Source organism: Musca domestica, unplaced genomic scaffold, assembly GCF_030504385.1.
Source record: "Musca domestica strain aabys unplaced genomic scaffold, Musca_domestica.polishedcontigs.V.1.1 16, whole genome shotgun sequence".
Taxonomy (NCBI): domain Eukaryota; kingdom Metazoa; phylum Arthropoda; class Insecta; order Diptera; family Muscidae; genus Musca; species Musca domestica.
The window spans coordinates 10571921-10589028 of record NW_026712219.1 but is presented as its reverse complement, the minus strand read 5'-3'; the positions used below and the strand labels follow the sequence as shown (position 1 = coordinate 10589028).

The following is a 17108-nucleotide window of genomic DNA, read 5'->3' as shown; positions in this document are numbered from 1 at the left end:
GAGATGTTTGTTCAAGTTGTTTGTCACGGTGACTGTGGCATGTGGGCGTGTGATTAGTGACATCTAATGCATATTAAGTTGCTTAATGGCGATTTAAATATTAGATTTTATAATTATCTATTTTACAATGTTTAAGTATGACAATAAAGTGCAAAGTATCTGTTGTAGGGAATGATCCAAAATGTTTATAACACAGTATGTGGCCGGATAGACGGAGGTTTTTGCGTTTTCTCTATTTATAAAATTTGGAAGATTGTACAATAAGAAAGCTACTTTTAGGAATTACAAGAGGTCCTTTAAATCCTTCAAAGGGGGGGTTGGCAAATCTAAAAACACCATCACGTGAAAACGTTATACCTGGGAAATATGAATCTAATGCGGAGTTCAATAAATGCAGTATTGGTCCCACTGCTCAAAATTATATTCAGCAGAGCGAATTTTCCTATAAACTGTCTAACCGTAGAGGAAAGCATTATAAATTTATTTAACGCTGAACAAGTAAACACGGAGTTTACAAGAAATTAATCAAATAAAAATAATTCAGTGCATATTTTAAGGCGTTTCTGTTGCATGTTTGAGATACAGAATTTGGACAAATCTGAGATCAAATCAGGATGGGCAATTTCATGTTTTGAGCGATGGTAATGGTCAGTAAACAAATATCAAAAGAGACTTTAATTTTAGGACAGTAATTTTTTTTACATTAAACAATTATACTCAAATTCTATATCAGAAAATTTTTGATTTTGTTCCAGAACCTGAAAGTATCTACAAGTTTTACAATTTTCTTCGATATCATAAAGGAAAAAACTTTTCTTATAGTATAAGTTTTAGATTCTAGCAGATTCTGGAACAGAGTCTGTTTACAAAAGTCAGACATAATGTTATTCTAGTTGCCTTTATAAAATAGCAATATTTAACAAAAACAAGTAAAAACACATTAATTTCGGCCCGGCCAAATTTTTTATACCCTTTACCTTAGGGTAAAGGAAACATTAGAGCCCATTATGACCCACATATACAAATTTTTAGACATATTCGTGGGAAAATGTGCCAAAAATCAAATCCGCGAAGAAATGTGGCAAAAATCATTAAAATGCCGAATATCGGGAGGTACCGTTATATGAGGGCTATACCAAACTGTGGACCTATACATGCAATGTTTCGACATAGGAGCAAGAACCCATTATGACATATAAATGCCAATTTTCAGAGAAATTGGTGAAAAAACTGTGTCAAAAATCATCAAAATACCGAATATCGGGAGACTATACCAAAACGTTGACCTATATATACAATGTTTCGCCACACGAACTGGGACCCATTATGACCTACAAATACCAATTTTTAGACAATATCAGTGAACAAATGTGATAAAAACCGTCAAAATACCGAATATCGGAGGTACAAATACAAATTTTTAGACAAATCCGTGAAAAAATGTGGCATTAAATCAGGAAAATATCGAATATCGGGAGGTACCGTTATATAGGGATTATACCAAAACCTGAACCGATATATCTCATTTTCAATACCAACCATCCTAGACACAATACAAATTTCTCTGCTAAATTTTGGCGCTCTACGTGAAATGATGTGGGATGTATCGTGATTTCAACAGACAGACAGACGAACACACAGGCAGACGGACATCGTTAGATCGACTTAGAATTTTATGCTGATTATGAATATACAGGGTGAGATAAAAAAATTCAACAAAATAAAACGCCATAATTTTTACATTTTTTTTTTAAATTTTATTGAATGAAAGCATAAAATGTCGGAAATAGCATCAAATTTTAGAATAAGTTCAGATTTCTTCGAATTGGTCACCTTTGGCATGAATTATGGCCTTCAAACGGCCAATGAAACCGTCACATGCTGCCCGAATGTTGCTCTGCGGTATTTTTGCCCATTCCCGGCGAAGCGCTTGCTTGAGGTGATCGACACTTTGGTATTTTTTAGTGCCAACCTTGCTTTCCAAAATACTCCAGACACAATAGATCAACGGATTGGAATCCGGAGATTATGGTGACCATTTATCTAAAAACTGGTATTTGTAGTTCATAAGGGGCGGCAGAACATTGACATTTAAGGACCACGTTTTCCTATAGCTCATATATGATACCCACTGATACTAGGTATTTTGATAAACCTAGTCACATTTACCCAAGAAATTATTTCAAAATTGGTATTTAAAAAAATTTGGTCGATGACAATACTTGAAGTGTAGAATTCTCTATGGAGGTTCCCATGTTGATATGACCCCGAAGTTTAACAGCATTATCCAAACGGTCTTACTGGTATTCGTAGTTTAAAGTGGAACACGTTTGAATTCAAATACTTTTATATAACAATGTTTTCTTTACCCAATGGTGGAGGGTATTAAAAGTTCACGTTTTTATTTGTTAGCTTTACTTTCAAAATATAATGGGCGTTTTCTTTAATTGTGGGAAAAATTTGAATTTTTCACAAAGTGACAACAAATTTCAGAAAATTAAAATTTAAATCTAGTTCAAGGGATGAGCAATTAATTTTATCAAAAATCATAATTTTCAGTTTGTCTCTAAACTAAATGCCAAACATCGTGATTTATTTGTTTGATTCCTCATTTTAAACTGCACAAATGCCATCTACTGGGGAACTTGTAAATCAACCAATTTAAGCTTCTTCAATTTATTCAATTCCCAACAAAAGCTTTCTAGTAGTTCGTTTTCAAATCACTGCAATAATGTTATGGCAGTTTTTGAATTTCTCTTCAAACATTCAAATACACACATTTCCGTTACAAAGAACTGAGAGTAAGAGAACCCACTATATACGGCAACGAAGAGAAATGCCTAACAAGAGATAAATCCATTTATGTGTTGTTTTCATTTTGTTTTGGTGTGTGGGGGCTCTTAGTAAAACAAAGAGTGTCTGTGCAACCCCCACACACAATGGAGCTCTTTTGAAGAGAACGTGAGAGTATTTTGTTTGTAGTAAAAATATATACTGAGTAGTCGTTACAACCCACAATAGAAAAGAGCAACAACAACAATAGACTGAAGAATAATAGTACTACATTTAAAATAGTAGAGAGGTAGGAGGTAGGTAGGTATGTAAATGGTTACGAATGTAACAAAAAGAAAACATAGAAGAAGAAGAAACGAACGATAGATAGGTCGACAGCGGAAAAAATGCATGGGTATGGATTTGGGAAAAACAAAAAATATAACCCCAAAAGAGGAGACGGCAGGCAAGTGATTAAAGAACACGTTAACTAAATATAGATAGGTACGGATGTATGTATATCTGTAGGTATGTGCCAAGTCGATGGTGCTGTTGGCGTCAACTGAAGCAGCGGCAGCAAAAGCAGTTATGTTCGTTCGAGAGCCAAACGGCAAGACCGTGTTTTTCAAGCTCAGTCGTTTGGAAGCGCGCGTATGATAAAGTTGTGTTGTGTTTAACGTGATAAACTGAACGAACGAAAGCTAGATATAAATCGCCATCAATGAAATTGAGAAATTGTCCATAACAGTAAACAATATTTGAATTTGAGAGTAGAGCCACAACCGATTAGAGTCGAGCAGAGCAGAGCAGAGAGTGTGTGTGTGTGATAAAGCATTGGAAAAGAAGAAGTAGTGATTAAAATAAAAATACAATTCTACCAAACTCAATTCATGTAACAAAAAAAAAAGAAATTTGAATAAAATAATACAAAAAAATAGTGTTGGAAAAAGAAAAAAATAACAAGAAAACCTCGAATTGAGAAAAAAGAGAGTTAATTAATAAAAAAAGAACAGCAACAAAAAATAAAAGTGTACGTAAAATAGCTATCTTAGTCAATACATACATATATGTATATGTAGATATAAATATATATAAAAATACATACAAACCAACAACATAGAGAAAATTGGTATCTACCAAGAAAATATTGAAAGAAAAGTACAAAAATTATTAAAAAAAAAAACAAAAAAAAAATCCCAAAAAATTAAAAATATTAAAGTTTTCATAAAATACGATTCGTGGAAAATCCAGTTCCAAAGTGTTTGCAAAAAGAACCTCGTGTTGTTGTTGCTGGTGTCTGCAATCTCTGACGCCGTTGCCTTTTGCAATTCTTCTTTTCTTGGGAGAAAACTGCCGCTGGTCTACAATTTATCAAGAGTATGTCTGTGGGTCTGTCGCCTACGTCAAGTGTTGTTGCTGGTTTCTTGATTGCATTGCATTGAAATAATGTCTAGAATAAAAAAGTGCAAAATAATAATAATAATAACAACAATAAAGGTTAATGAATTATCGCTCTCCACCAGCATGCCGCTTTGCCTTGGTGTTGACACTTTTTTTAATATCGGAATTTATTTACTAAGAAATAATAAAAAGTTGGCTCTTTATCATTGTGTCAGCTTTGTTGACTGTGGTCGCTGGAAGTCCAATAAAACAATAAAAACCCCCAACTGCACTTCTCTCTTACAACTCGCATGTACATACTTACATGTACATAGGTACACACATGTATGCCCCCCCCCCCCACACACACAAAGAAGCCATTAAAGCTCTTGTAACATTAGTCGGCAGCAGCGGTGGCGGCGGTGGCTTTACTATTTTCTAACAACAGACAAAAAAAAAGATCACAAAACAAGAGAGCCAAAGAAGAGAGGTCAACAAGAGATAAGGTTAAATAATTCAGTTGTTGTAACCGTTATATGATTAATGAGTGTTGTTCTTCTTGTTGTTGTTGCTGTCGTTGTGTGATTAAACTCTTGCGGCAATCATCATTGTACTATGCACTAGTTTGATAGTTGTTTATGCAGCAGCCATACCGACGAACATCCACTTAACCAGGCAGCCGCCAGTCAAGTCGGCCAAACAGCCAGCCAACCATTCAAATTACCTTTGGACCAGACAGACGCAGCCAGTAGGGTTTTCATTCATATTTAATGCATAGAGTTTACATTCAGAAATACAATTAGGTGCAGAAAAATAGCAACACTTCAATTATAATTCAAACTTTGCTTTGACTTAATCCTAGTATAGCCATAACTCCGGGATCGGTCTGAAATGTATACCATAGATAAATCTTGGCCTCCTGACTACAAATAGGTACATTATTCAGTTTTTTGAACCGATAGTTCGGGTAAAAACAAACCGAATACGACTGCCTTTTTACAAACAATGGAGTATCAGAACAAAACTTAAGAAATTGCCGTTCGAATGATGTATCTTTTTGTTAAGATGGCAAACTCGGTTTGGTAGCTAGGACAGAAAACAGTTTTTTACTATATATTTGGAATACATATTCCGGTTATTACCATAAAACTTAAAAATTTTAAAGAATATTTGGTTGGTGTTCCCGAAATTTTCCCTGTAAATGGGAGGCAATTTTTATAAATTCTTTCGTTTTGAGAAAAAGTTCGATTGCGTAGCCGGAATTTATTTCTGTCCATAGGAGAAAGACCGTCGGAAGGCCGTTTATTTAGAAAAAACTTTTAGTTTTAAGAAATAGTTCATTGGATACCCATATAAGTTGTAGGAAACCGGGTTTTCCCTAAGGGTCTATCTACATAAAAAATCAGATCGATCCGAGAATTATAGCTCAACTATGATTGTTCCTTTGCTTTTTTAGAATAAAGGGCGATTTTTTCAGAGTCATTGGAAATTAAAAAAAAAGAAAATCATGAAAATTTTTATTTGATTTGGAAGTGCAGTAAACATGATTTAATGTTTGCAGATTATTTCATGCAAAAAAAGTTTATTTGATACCCATATCTGTTCTAAAAACCGGTTTTCCCCGAGTTTTCGGTTCAAAAACCGGATAACCGGTTATGACCGTCGAATACAATTTAAATTTTTGTATTCAGGAGACCAAGGTCTATCTACAGAAAAAAATCAGAGCGATCCGAGAGTTATTGCTAAACTAGGATTGTTCTTTTGCCTTTTTGAGATAAAGGGTGATTTTTTGAGAGCCATTGGATTTTTTTTTTCAAAAAAAAAAAAAAAAAAAAACAAAATCTTAAAATCTTTATTTGAATTTATACTACGATCGATATAATTTAATGTTTGCAGATTATTTCATGCAAATGTTGACCGAGACTGCTTCTCAAATGGTCAATCCGCTTTAGTCCACTTCTGGCGTACTCTTTCCATGTGGCAGCGACTTTTTGAAATCACATGTCATTCAAGTCAAGCTCTTGGATTTTGGTAAAAAAAACTGGGATACGTTAGGATCTCCATAGAATAACTTTCTGATTCGATTTATGCATGCCAGTCCGTCATCCGTCCGTCTCTCCATGTATTTTTGTGAACAAAATGTAGATCGAATTTATTATCGGAATAAGATGAAATTTTGTAAACAATATTATTTTTGCCCAAGGACGAACCCTATTGAAAATGGTGAGAATCGGTTCAAATTTGGATATAGCTCCCATATATCTTCAACCGTTTTCGGCCAATATCACAAAATGGCCAATATTAGTCCAAATGACCTTAATTTTGGCTCATCCGACCGAATTTGGTCTAGAAGCAAGTTCATTATATTTGGAGAAAATCGGTTCAGAAATAGCTATAGCACCCATATACATGTTTCATTCGATTTGGTAGTTTAAGTCCCTCAGGCGCATAGTATGCACTTCAAAACAATGATCTCTGGTACCAGATATCAGATAAATGTTTCAAATTTTGTCAAGATCGTTTCAGATTTGAATATAACTCCCATATATATCTTCAACCGATTGCAGGTTTTTTGTGCACTAAATGGCTAATATAAGCCCAAATGGACTGAATTTTGGCAATTACGACTGAATTCCTCTTAGAAATGAGTACTTCAAATGTGGTGTAAATCGGTTCAGATATAGCTATAGCTCTCATGTGTATGTTTTATCCGATTTGGGATTTATTGTCCCTCACACGCGCAATATGCACTCCACCACAATGATCTCTGGTACCAGGCATCACATAAATGTTTCAAATTTTGTCAAGATCGGTTCAGATTTGGATATAGCTCCCATACATATCTTCAACCGATTTCAGGTTTATTGTGCACCAAATGGCTAATAATAGCCATAATGAATTTTGGCAATTACGACTGAAATTATCTTAGAAATCAGTACTTTAAAGTCCCTCACACGCATAGTATGTACTCTACAACAATGATATCTGGTACCAGATATCAGATACAGCTCTGAAATAAATGTTTCAATTTCAAATTTCGGTTTAGATTTGGTTATACCTCCTTTATGTGGTGTTTTGTTTATTTTAGGTGTTTAGTGCACCAAATTGCTAATATCAGCCCAAATGAACTGCATCTTGACATTTCCGACGGAATTTAGCCTAAAAGCAAGCGCATCACATTTTGGTGAAAATCGGTTCAGATATAGCTATAGCTCTCATATAAATGTTTTCGTATAACGGTTCCTCCTCCTCCTCATATTCGGTCTTTGGATGATTTTAGGAACATCATTTTCCCGAATTGTTTCAAATTTCGTATTCGAAGTTTTGTAATGGGCACTACAGCCTAAGCCTAAAAAGTTCGTATGCATGTCCCCGTCTTCTTATAGCCCCTATATAACGATATCTCTCGATGTTCGGTATTTTTATGATTTTAGCGACTTTGTTTCCCGGAGTTGTTTCAAATCTCGTATTTGAAGTTCGGAATTAGTACACAGACTATGAGTGAAAATTGCTTATACAGGTCGAAGTCTTCGTATAGCCCCTATATAACGGTACCCCCCGATTTTCGTGATGATGTCAGCTATATTATTCACTGGAATTATTTCATGTTTCGTATTTGAAATTCTTAATAGTTACTGCGACTTGTGACGGAAAATTGCCTATGCCGGTCCATGTCTGCATATAGCCCACATATAACAATTCATTACAAGTTTCGTATTTCAATATTGTAATGACCCATGACAAAAATTGCCTATGCAGGTCCACGTTTTCGTATAGCCCCTATATAACGACACTTCCCGATGTTCGGTATTCTAATGCATTTTACGACATTATTAACTGGAATTGTTTCAGATGTTTCAGATCGTATTAGAAGTTCTGAATCGGTACATAGCCTATAACAAAAAAAAATCTAAGTGGCCCTTCCAAGATTTTTTGTTATAGGCTATGTACCGATTGAGAACTTCTAATACGATCTTCGTATAGTCCTCATATAACGGGTTTCAGTTGAGATGTAATTTTCTATGGATTTTTTTTTTTGAAAATTTTAATTTCCTTCAAAATGGTGAATGATGTTAAAAGTTCGGTTCGGCCGTACTTAGCTGCTAAATGTTAGCTCTGCTTTCATAATCTGCTGGATTTTTTTTTATTATTGAAAAAAAAAATTGTCGCGCAGTGTTATTCGGTTCATGTGGCTCCCATATTTTTTGCTGGATGCTGAGCCTATTTTTTTTTTTTAAATTTTAAGAAGAACCACCTTTATTTTTCAACACAACTGTGAAATCTACCAGCATACTGTGTTTTTAATATAAAATAAAGCAAATGTTGGACACTGATTCAATTTTACGTTCTGTTTGTTCGCTTACCTTGTAGGCCAGACTTTTGTGCCGCAATATTTGGCTCAAACACAAAAGCAGTGAAAAACTCAAATTACAAAGTTATATTTCTCTTTCTTCTTCTTCTTCTTCGTTATGTGCTATAATTCAAACAGCCCAAGGCTGAACGACAAAGTCATCAAAGATAGATGGAAGAATATCTAGCATGAAAACCATACTCTTACATGGTCGTAGAATATGAATGTTATTCATGGACATCATATCTATGAACAATGGCCGAAAAATATTTAAATTTCAAGGAAAAATTCAGGGGAGGCATAAACAGACTATAATTTGGAATTTTTACACCATTCTACAGTTCTGTAACTAGTTGTCAGGAATGTTTCTTTAATTATTACCTATGTTATCTGTCTTCTATGCAATCTGACCTCCTCTGTGTCCACTACACAAATGCCTTAGCGTTTATTTTTTTATCGAAAATGAAAAAAAATAAACAATTGCCTTGAACTTGAACTGAACGTGTCGAAAAATTATTGTCTCACCAGTAACCAAAATAAATTTTATAATACCGCAAAACAGCATTTGCTTAATAAAGTAATTTAAAAAAAGAATGCACACACACACACACAAATATGAATTCTAGAAACAAATAAATTATTAATATCTTTCACAATTGTTTATTGTTGTTTTTTTTTTCGGTCATATATAGCGGAAACACCAAAAAGCGTCTAAACAAAACCTTTCCAAATCCGAAATTTATTACCAACCCCAAGATGGGGGAAAACACGTTACTGTGTTTTGTTTCGCGTTAATTTTTTTTTTTGGCGTTGGCAAAAAATTAGTTGATCGCCAATAATACGAAGTTCAGTTTTGGAAATAAACAAATATTAGCATGTTAATTAATAAGCCAAGCGAAAAGCAAACAGAAAAAACGCCGCTGCTGCTGCTACGTCACCATAATAATAAAATACAACAGTTAAATAAAGATAAAATTCAAAATATTCCATTGGGCTATTATAGGGAATACGTTGCCTGATCGTTAAGAGAAAACACTAGTACTAGAGCCCAGATCTGTTCGATTTTATAATGACAAGACAAAACCTAAGAGAGAAGTATAAACTCGATTTCGAGCGAATTTTACTCCAACTCAAAAAAAAGCAGAGCTTAATCGCTATTATTTGAGATGCAAACGAAAATAGGGTATACTCGATCTCTTTATTAGTCACAGGAGTACTCTCGCTCGAATTCGGGGGGAGAGTTAAACTCGCTGGTAGTGGGTGGGACTACAAATCAGAAGATTGTAGGCTAATACAATCGGCGGATTAAAAAAATAGAAATTTAGTCTCCAAATAGCAAATACTTTCTCCAATGCCCTTCTAAAAAAAGCAAATAAAAAAGCTGTAAGTTCGGCCGAACTTTGAATACTCTCCACCATATGGAACGAATTTGGCAATTTTGATAAAAATTAAATTCGTTAAAAAGTCTGTTAAAATCTTAAAAATACCGCATATAGCCGTCATATTACGGTATAAACGACTACGTGGACTTGCATAGGCAAATTTTGTCATAAGCCATTACAATATTCAAATGAGAAAAAATAATCGGTGAATAATGTAGCTCATATCAAATTTAGGGAGGAACCATTATGTGGGGCTATACTAAAACGTGGACCTGCACAGACCATTTCTGTCATAGGCTGTAGTAACCATTACGAGCTTCAACTACCAAATTTGACCCAATTCCTGTGAATAATGCCGCTAAAATCATCAAAGTACGGAATATCGGGAGCTACCTGTATATGGGGACTATACTAAGACGTGGATCTGCACAGACAATTTTCTGTCTTAGGCTTTAGTATTCATTACGAACTTCAAATACCAAATTTGAAACAATTCCGGTGAATAATGTCGCTAAAATCATCAACGTACCAAATACCGGGAGGTACCGTTATAAGGGGCTATAAAAAGACGTGGCGCAGCGCAGACAATGTCCTGTCATAGGCTGTAGTATCCATTACGAACTTCAAATACCAAATATGCAACAAATTCGGTGTATAATGTCGCTTAAATCCTCAAAGTACCGAATATCGGGAGATACCTTTGTATGGGGGCTATACCAAAACGTGGACCTACATGGCCCATTTTTAATACCAAAATTCCTGCAGACATAATATACATTTGAGCAAAATTTTGTCAATCTACTTAATTTTGTTCGGAAGCTAGAGGGATTTTCACAGACGGACGGAGATCGCTAAATCGACATTGGATTTTTTTGCTTATCAAGAATATATACTTTGTGGTATAGCCCCTTTATACCAATACCTCGTGATTTTCGCGATTATGAGGGGTTCAGCATCAATTTCCACCCAAATCAGCCGTAATTCGAACTTTTGCGTTTTCACTGCTTAAAAATATTAAATTTAGCTCTACCGTTTTTAATGTAGCCCACAAAGCTGTATACCTCTCGATTTTTTTTGGGATTTCGAAGATTTCGGGCCCAATTTCCAACCAAAATCAGCTGTAATTTGATATTTTGGGCTGTTTGTAGATAGGTTAACTCTTCTCAAATAATATGCAATATAATGAACCTTTGAAATTTTAGGAATTTGGCTGATATCCAATTTGACCATAAGTCCCATTTTCGATTGGTGAATTTAACACAGTTTTTGACTGTTTTGCAATCAGTTTTTTTGCCCGAAATGTATCTGCCTTTAAGTCTCAATGAAAAAATACTGTAAGTAAAGATCTCAAATCAATAAAAAATATCACTGTAGGATTTAATTTTTTATGGATGAATTCTGAAGATTTTGATGGAAGACCTCTTAAAGGTTTTCAAAGCTCTTATTCTGTTAAACAATAATGATCTCCCAAAGATTCTCAATAGACTATGAAAGGTCAAAGGTCGTCCATGTAGAAAAATGTTCACAAAAGGTGTTTCAAGGCCTGAGAGGTCTTTTCTCCTCTAAAGAGTTTTTTACCTAAGGTCCCCATCTACAGAGGACCTTTCGAAGGTTTCCCATCTATAGAAGCCCTCTCGCAAGTCTTCTATGCATAGAAGACTTCCTGAAATTCCCTTTTCCTTTTCTATTTATAGAGGTCTTCTCGAAGGATTTCTCTTTATAGAAAATCTCTCGAAGATTCTTCTTCTATAACACTCTCTTTTAAAATCTTCTATTTACAAAAGGCGGCCGTAAGGTCCTCTATAAATAGAAGACCTCTCGAAAGTCATCATTCCATAGACGACCTTCTGAAGATGATCTATCCATAGAAGACTTCTCGAAGATCCCTATTCTGTAGAAAATATTTTGATGGTCTTCAATCCACAAAATATTTCTCGAAGATTCTGTTTCCATTCATTGAGGAATTCTCGAAAAAATCTGGATATGTTCCTATAATCATAGAGGACCTGTGGAAAGTACTTCATGAATAGAAAACCCCTCGAAGATCTTCTTTCCTCTATCTACAGGGTAAGATGAAAAAAACTGCAACCACAATTTCAGACTGCTGTCATTTCCAAGCCACTCTTCTAACAGCTGTAAAAATTATTCCAGTGACAGCTCATTATATTTTTCACAGGCGTACAAAAGCCTTTTGGTGAGCATTTTCCAGAAAAAAGTTATTCGTGATGGAATTCAAGCGTGATAGTGGTTATTTCTTTATATTTGGCTGGAGAACCACAAGCGGCTAACGTTAGAGCACTTCAGCATTTAAATGTGAATAAATCTTTTGTGTCTCGTACCATCGCTCGTTACCAAGATACTGGTAGCGTAACCCGACGTCGAGGGTCCACAAAACAGCAACATCAGCAGAAATGGTTCGAAAAGTAAGGAAGCGACTTGATCGAAACCCGCGTCGCAGTGGCCGAAAAATGGCTCGTGAGCTGAAAATATCGCAATATTCCATTCGGCAAATATTAAAAAATGAGCTCGGGATAAACCCATTAAAATTCCAAAAAGTGCAAGAACTTATACCGCAACAGAAAAAGAATAGACTCAAAAGAGCTAAAGAGTTGCTTCGCTTGGCTGAAAGTGGTGAACTGCCGAATTTGGTTTTCTCCGATGAGAAAACATTCGTTGTCCATCAGTTTGCAAACAAACAAAATGATCGTGTTTACTTGCCAAAGAGGTCAGCAGAAAATGTGCACCTTCGGTTGGCCACCAGAACTCAAGCGCCGGCCATGGTGATGTTGAGGGCCGCCATAACAGACTGTGGTTGTCATTTCATATGACGACCTTTCGAATGGGATCTATCCATAGAAGACCCCCCAAGATTTTTCTTCTATAGAAGATATTTCGATATCTTGTTTCTATCCATAGAGGAATTCTCGAAAGACCTCTTTCTAGAGAAAACCTCGATATGGGTTTATATTCAAACAAGTAAAAAAGCTGTAAGTTCGGCCGGGCCGAACTTTAAATACCCTCCACCATATGGTACAAATTTGGCAATTTCCAAAAAAAAAAAAAAAATAAATAAAATCGGTTACAAATTCTGTCAAAATCTTAAAAATACCCAATGCTTATTCGACGACGTGGACCTGAAGTATCCATTACGAACTTCACATGCGAAATTTGAAACAATCCCGGTAAATAATGTCGCTAAAATCATTAAAATACCGAATGTCGGGGGGTACGGTATATTGGGGCTATACGAAGACGTGGACCTACATGACCCATTTTCTGTTTTATGCTGCAGTATCTATTACGAACTTCAAATACCAAATTTGAAACGATTCCATTAAATAGTGTCGCTAAAATCATCAAAATACCGAATATCGGGGGGTACGGTATATGGGGGCTATACGAAGACGTGGACCTACATGACCCATTTTCTGTTTTATGCTGCAGTATCCATTACGAACTTCAAATACCAAATTTGAAACGATTCCGGTAAACAATGTCGCTAAAATCATCAAAATACCGAATATCGGGGGGTACCGTTATATGGGGGCTACACGAAGACCTGGACCTGCACAGATAATTTTCTGTCTTAGGCTGTAGTATCTATTACGAACTTCAAATGCCAAATTTGAAACAATTCCGGTGAATAATGTCGCTAAAATCATCAAAATACCGAATATCGGGAGGTACCGTTATATGGGGGCTATATGATAACTTGGACCTACATGACCCATTTACGAACATAACCTGCCTACTGGCAAAATATACATGTGTGTAAAATGTTAGCCTTCTATCTCAATTTGTTCGAAAGATAGCGTGATTACAACAGACAGACAGAAAGACAGACGGACAGACAGACAGACATGGCTAAATCGTCTTAGAATTTTACGCTGATCAAGAATATATATACTTTGTTGGGTCTGACATGAGTATTTCGAGGAGTTACAAACGGAATGACAAAATTAATATACCCTCCATAGTATGGTTAAGGGTATAAAAGGACCTAACGAAATTATTCTATGTAAAGAAGACCTCTTGAAGATCTTTTCTCTATCTATATAGAGGATTGCTCTATATAAGAAAAACCCTCTCGAAGATTCTATCTCTACAGAAGACCTCTCAAACGTCTGTTAGAAATCCTTTTGAAAGTCTTCTGTCTTTAGAAAACCTTTCAAAGAACTTCTATACCTACCACACCTCACCTTATATCTGTAAAAACCTCAATTAGATCCTATTTTTTAATCTATCTTACAGCGGCATTTCAATGGGCTTTATCTAAAGACAAGGTTTATAGCTGAAATAAATGTATCATATTAAATGTGGAGAGCTATAAAAAAATTAAGATAAATGTAAAACATTTTCTGTCTATAATCTTTCTTATCTCTACAGAGGACTTTCGATAGATTTCTTCTATCAATACTAGGCCTATAAGAGGTCTGCTCCACATTAAAGATCATTCAGTGACAGCTTTTGGGGTTTTTTTTTTAAGGACATTTAAAACGTTTTCTGTACGTATTTTTGCCGCGCAAGACCTCCAAAATGTCTTCTTTTCTATCCAAAAAAACATCATAAAGGTCTTCTATCTGAAAAGACCCCTCGAAGGTCTTTTTCTATATTTTCTGTCAAAACACCTTTCCAACATCTTCAACCTTTAAGAAACAAATAAATTATTTTTACCTTTATAAAACCTCTCTTACGTGTTATATTCAATTTCTCAAAATTATTCCCCCAATAAAATAAAATATGCGTCAAAGATCTAATAGCCAGATCCCTCTGTTGGCATTTAAGTAAGCTAGCAGCTTAACACTTGACAATTGCGCTGAAAATTCACACGTGATACTCGAATCGTTATCATCATCGTCATCATCAACGACACATACGTTTGTGTGATTTTTTCCGCGCATTAAATACTTAGAAAAATGGAAAAGAAACCCGACGACGATGACAAACAATAAAAAAAAAAAATAATTAAATTATAAAATAATATTTGCTCGGCGAATGACAAACGAAAACAAAAAAAAAACCTAAATATTTTATTGCCAGCCAATGTGATTCCGGGAATGTCATTGCATTTGTTTGTTTATCCATTGTTTAGTGCATGTTGGAATTCTCAATAATTTGATAAACAAGAAGAATTGACAAAAAAATTATTAGCTAAAAAAATTATAAATAAATATTAATTGTATTCCATTACATTTCAATTGCAGTGGAAATAAATAAATAAAAATTATTATAAATAAAACGAAAAATTCTCATATTTTTTTTCTCTTTTCCTTTAGATCTAAATTGCAGGCTGCAGAAAATATTTAAAAAAAATCTTGTGTAAAAAAAATTCAAATAATACCTCAAATAAAGAGAAGAGAAAAAAATATCTTTGAAAAAGTAACCCATTTTTGAAGTGTCACTAATTAAAATCATTTGAGATTTGTTTGTTCTTTTCATTTTGTTTTGTTCTGATATTTGGTGTCATAAACAACAAGCGACAAAAAAAAAAAGAAAAAAAAAAAAAAAAACAAAATAAAATCAACGACGACAATTCATCATTAGCATTTGTTTCGTGTAATAAAACATCAGTAGCTGAAATATTATTAACAAATACTACAACTTCTACAACAACAACAAAAACAACATTAATATCAACAACAATAAAAAGGTAAGTAACAAAACCGAGGAGTAATCGAAAAATTGGGCCATATGATAACGTATTACAACGTGGAGTATAGAACAACAAACTCTAATGACTACAGATTATAGGGAACGAAATGAAAAAGCAAAAAAAAAAAAAAAAACAATTTGTGAATAGGGTTGTCGATTCGGCATAGCTACCTTCCTCAATACACATCAGGATAGAATTTAATTTTACCGCACTATTCGTGTAACGACTGATGAACTTTTCATTTTCTGACCTCTTGAGAAAGTGATTAATTTTTATACTCCCCACCATAGTATAAGGGGGTACATTAAGTCGTCAATTCGTTTGTAACTCTTTGAAAAATATAATTTTTACTCCATATTTTTATACCCTACAACACTATGTGTTGGGGGTATTATAAGTTTGATTGGGCCAAAAATTATGTAACACCACGAAATATTGATTTCCCACATAGGAAAGTATATATGGATCTTCCTATCTCGCCGAGCTGAGTCGATCTAGCTATGTATGTCCGTCCGTCCGTCCGTCTGTCCGTCTGTCCATGTTAATTTGTAATCACTCTGCAGGTCGCAATTATGGTCCGATCTTCACGAAATTTAGAATGTAGGTGGGGCTTGGACCAGAATAGAACCCTATTGCTTTTGGAGATGATCGCCAAATGTTTAGGGGTTGAAATGGACAAAATACTGAAAAAATGTCGGATTTTGCAGTAGCTATACAGGTCGCAATTATAGACCAATCGACGCGGAATTTCGCATGTAGCTGGAGTTTAGGGAGGGGAAGAAGCCTACCAATTTGGGTGGTCATCGGATAATATTTAGCGGGTAAAATAGACCATATCTTTTGTGTTGAATAAATTCCAAATTTTTCATTAAACCGCGAATATTTTAAATCCCGGCGAAATCATAAAGCCATGACAAGGTTACTTCTGATCTTTACATTGATGTTAACATCCAACAAATCGGATATATAGCAAAATATGTGCGATATATATCTCTATCAAAGAAGATATGCTTGAAAGATCTTTTATATGTCGAGAACGGCTGAACTGATTTCGACAGTTCTCATTAATTCAGAATGGCCTCTTGGCAGGAAAGAAAAAATGTCTAAAAAAATCGCATAAAAATATCTCTCTAAAGATAAAAATATTGATTTTGTAAATGTTCTCATATTTTTTCAATTTTGTCATATTTTTGGCATATTTTCATTTTGAATTAAAAATTTTTAATATTTCTACAGCTAACAAAACTAAGTAGTTAGGATATCAGGATATCATATGCAGATCGCATTTATGGCCCGATCCTTACGACATTTTGCATGGGGATAAGATGAGGGTCAGAATAGAAGCCTATTCTTTTTGGAGATGATCGCCATATATTTAGGGGTTGAAATGAACCAAAAAACCGCAAAATTGTCGCCCGATCCTCACGCACATTTAAATGGGGGTTACCGCACATTGCAAAAACCAAGCAGTTTCGGATGGCCATCCAAAAATATTCAATGTGTGAAGGAGTTTGCAACTTTTATAGACAAAATACGAAAATGTCCATTCCAGTGACTTTTTGGAGAATTC

At 34.8% G+C, this 17108-nt stretch overlaps 1 protein-coding gene across 2 annotated transcripts in view; it reads left to right on the top strand.

Moving 5' to 3' along the window:
* Positions 1-3382: 3382 nt before the first annotated feature.
* LOC101894550 (protein GDAP2 homolog) overlaps positions 3383-17108 on the top strand; it is a 222314-nt gene continuing 208588 nt past the window's right edge. The window contains exons 1-2 of one of the 2 annotated variants that reach the window (XM_059120076.1): positions 3383-3802; positions 15162-15535. The gene's annotated coding sequence lies outside the window, so the exon portion shown is untranslated. Of the gene's footprint in view, positions 3803-3825; positions 4150-15161; positions 15536-17108 lie in introns of those variants that run through there. The other variant, XM_059120078.1, reaches the window with a different exon arrangement.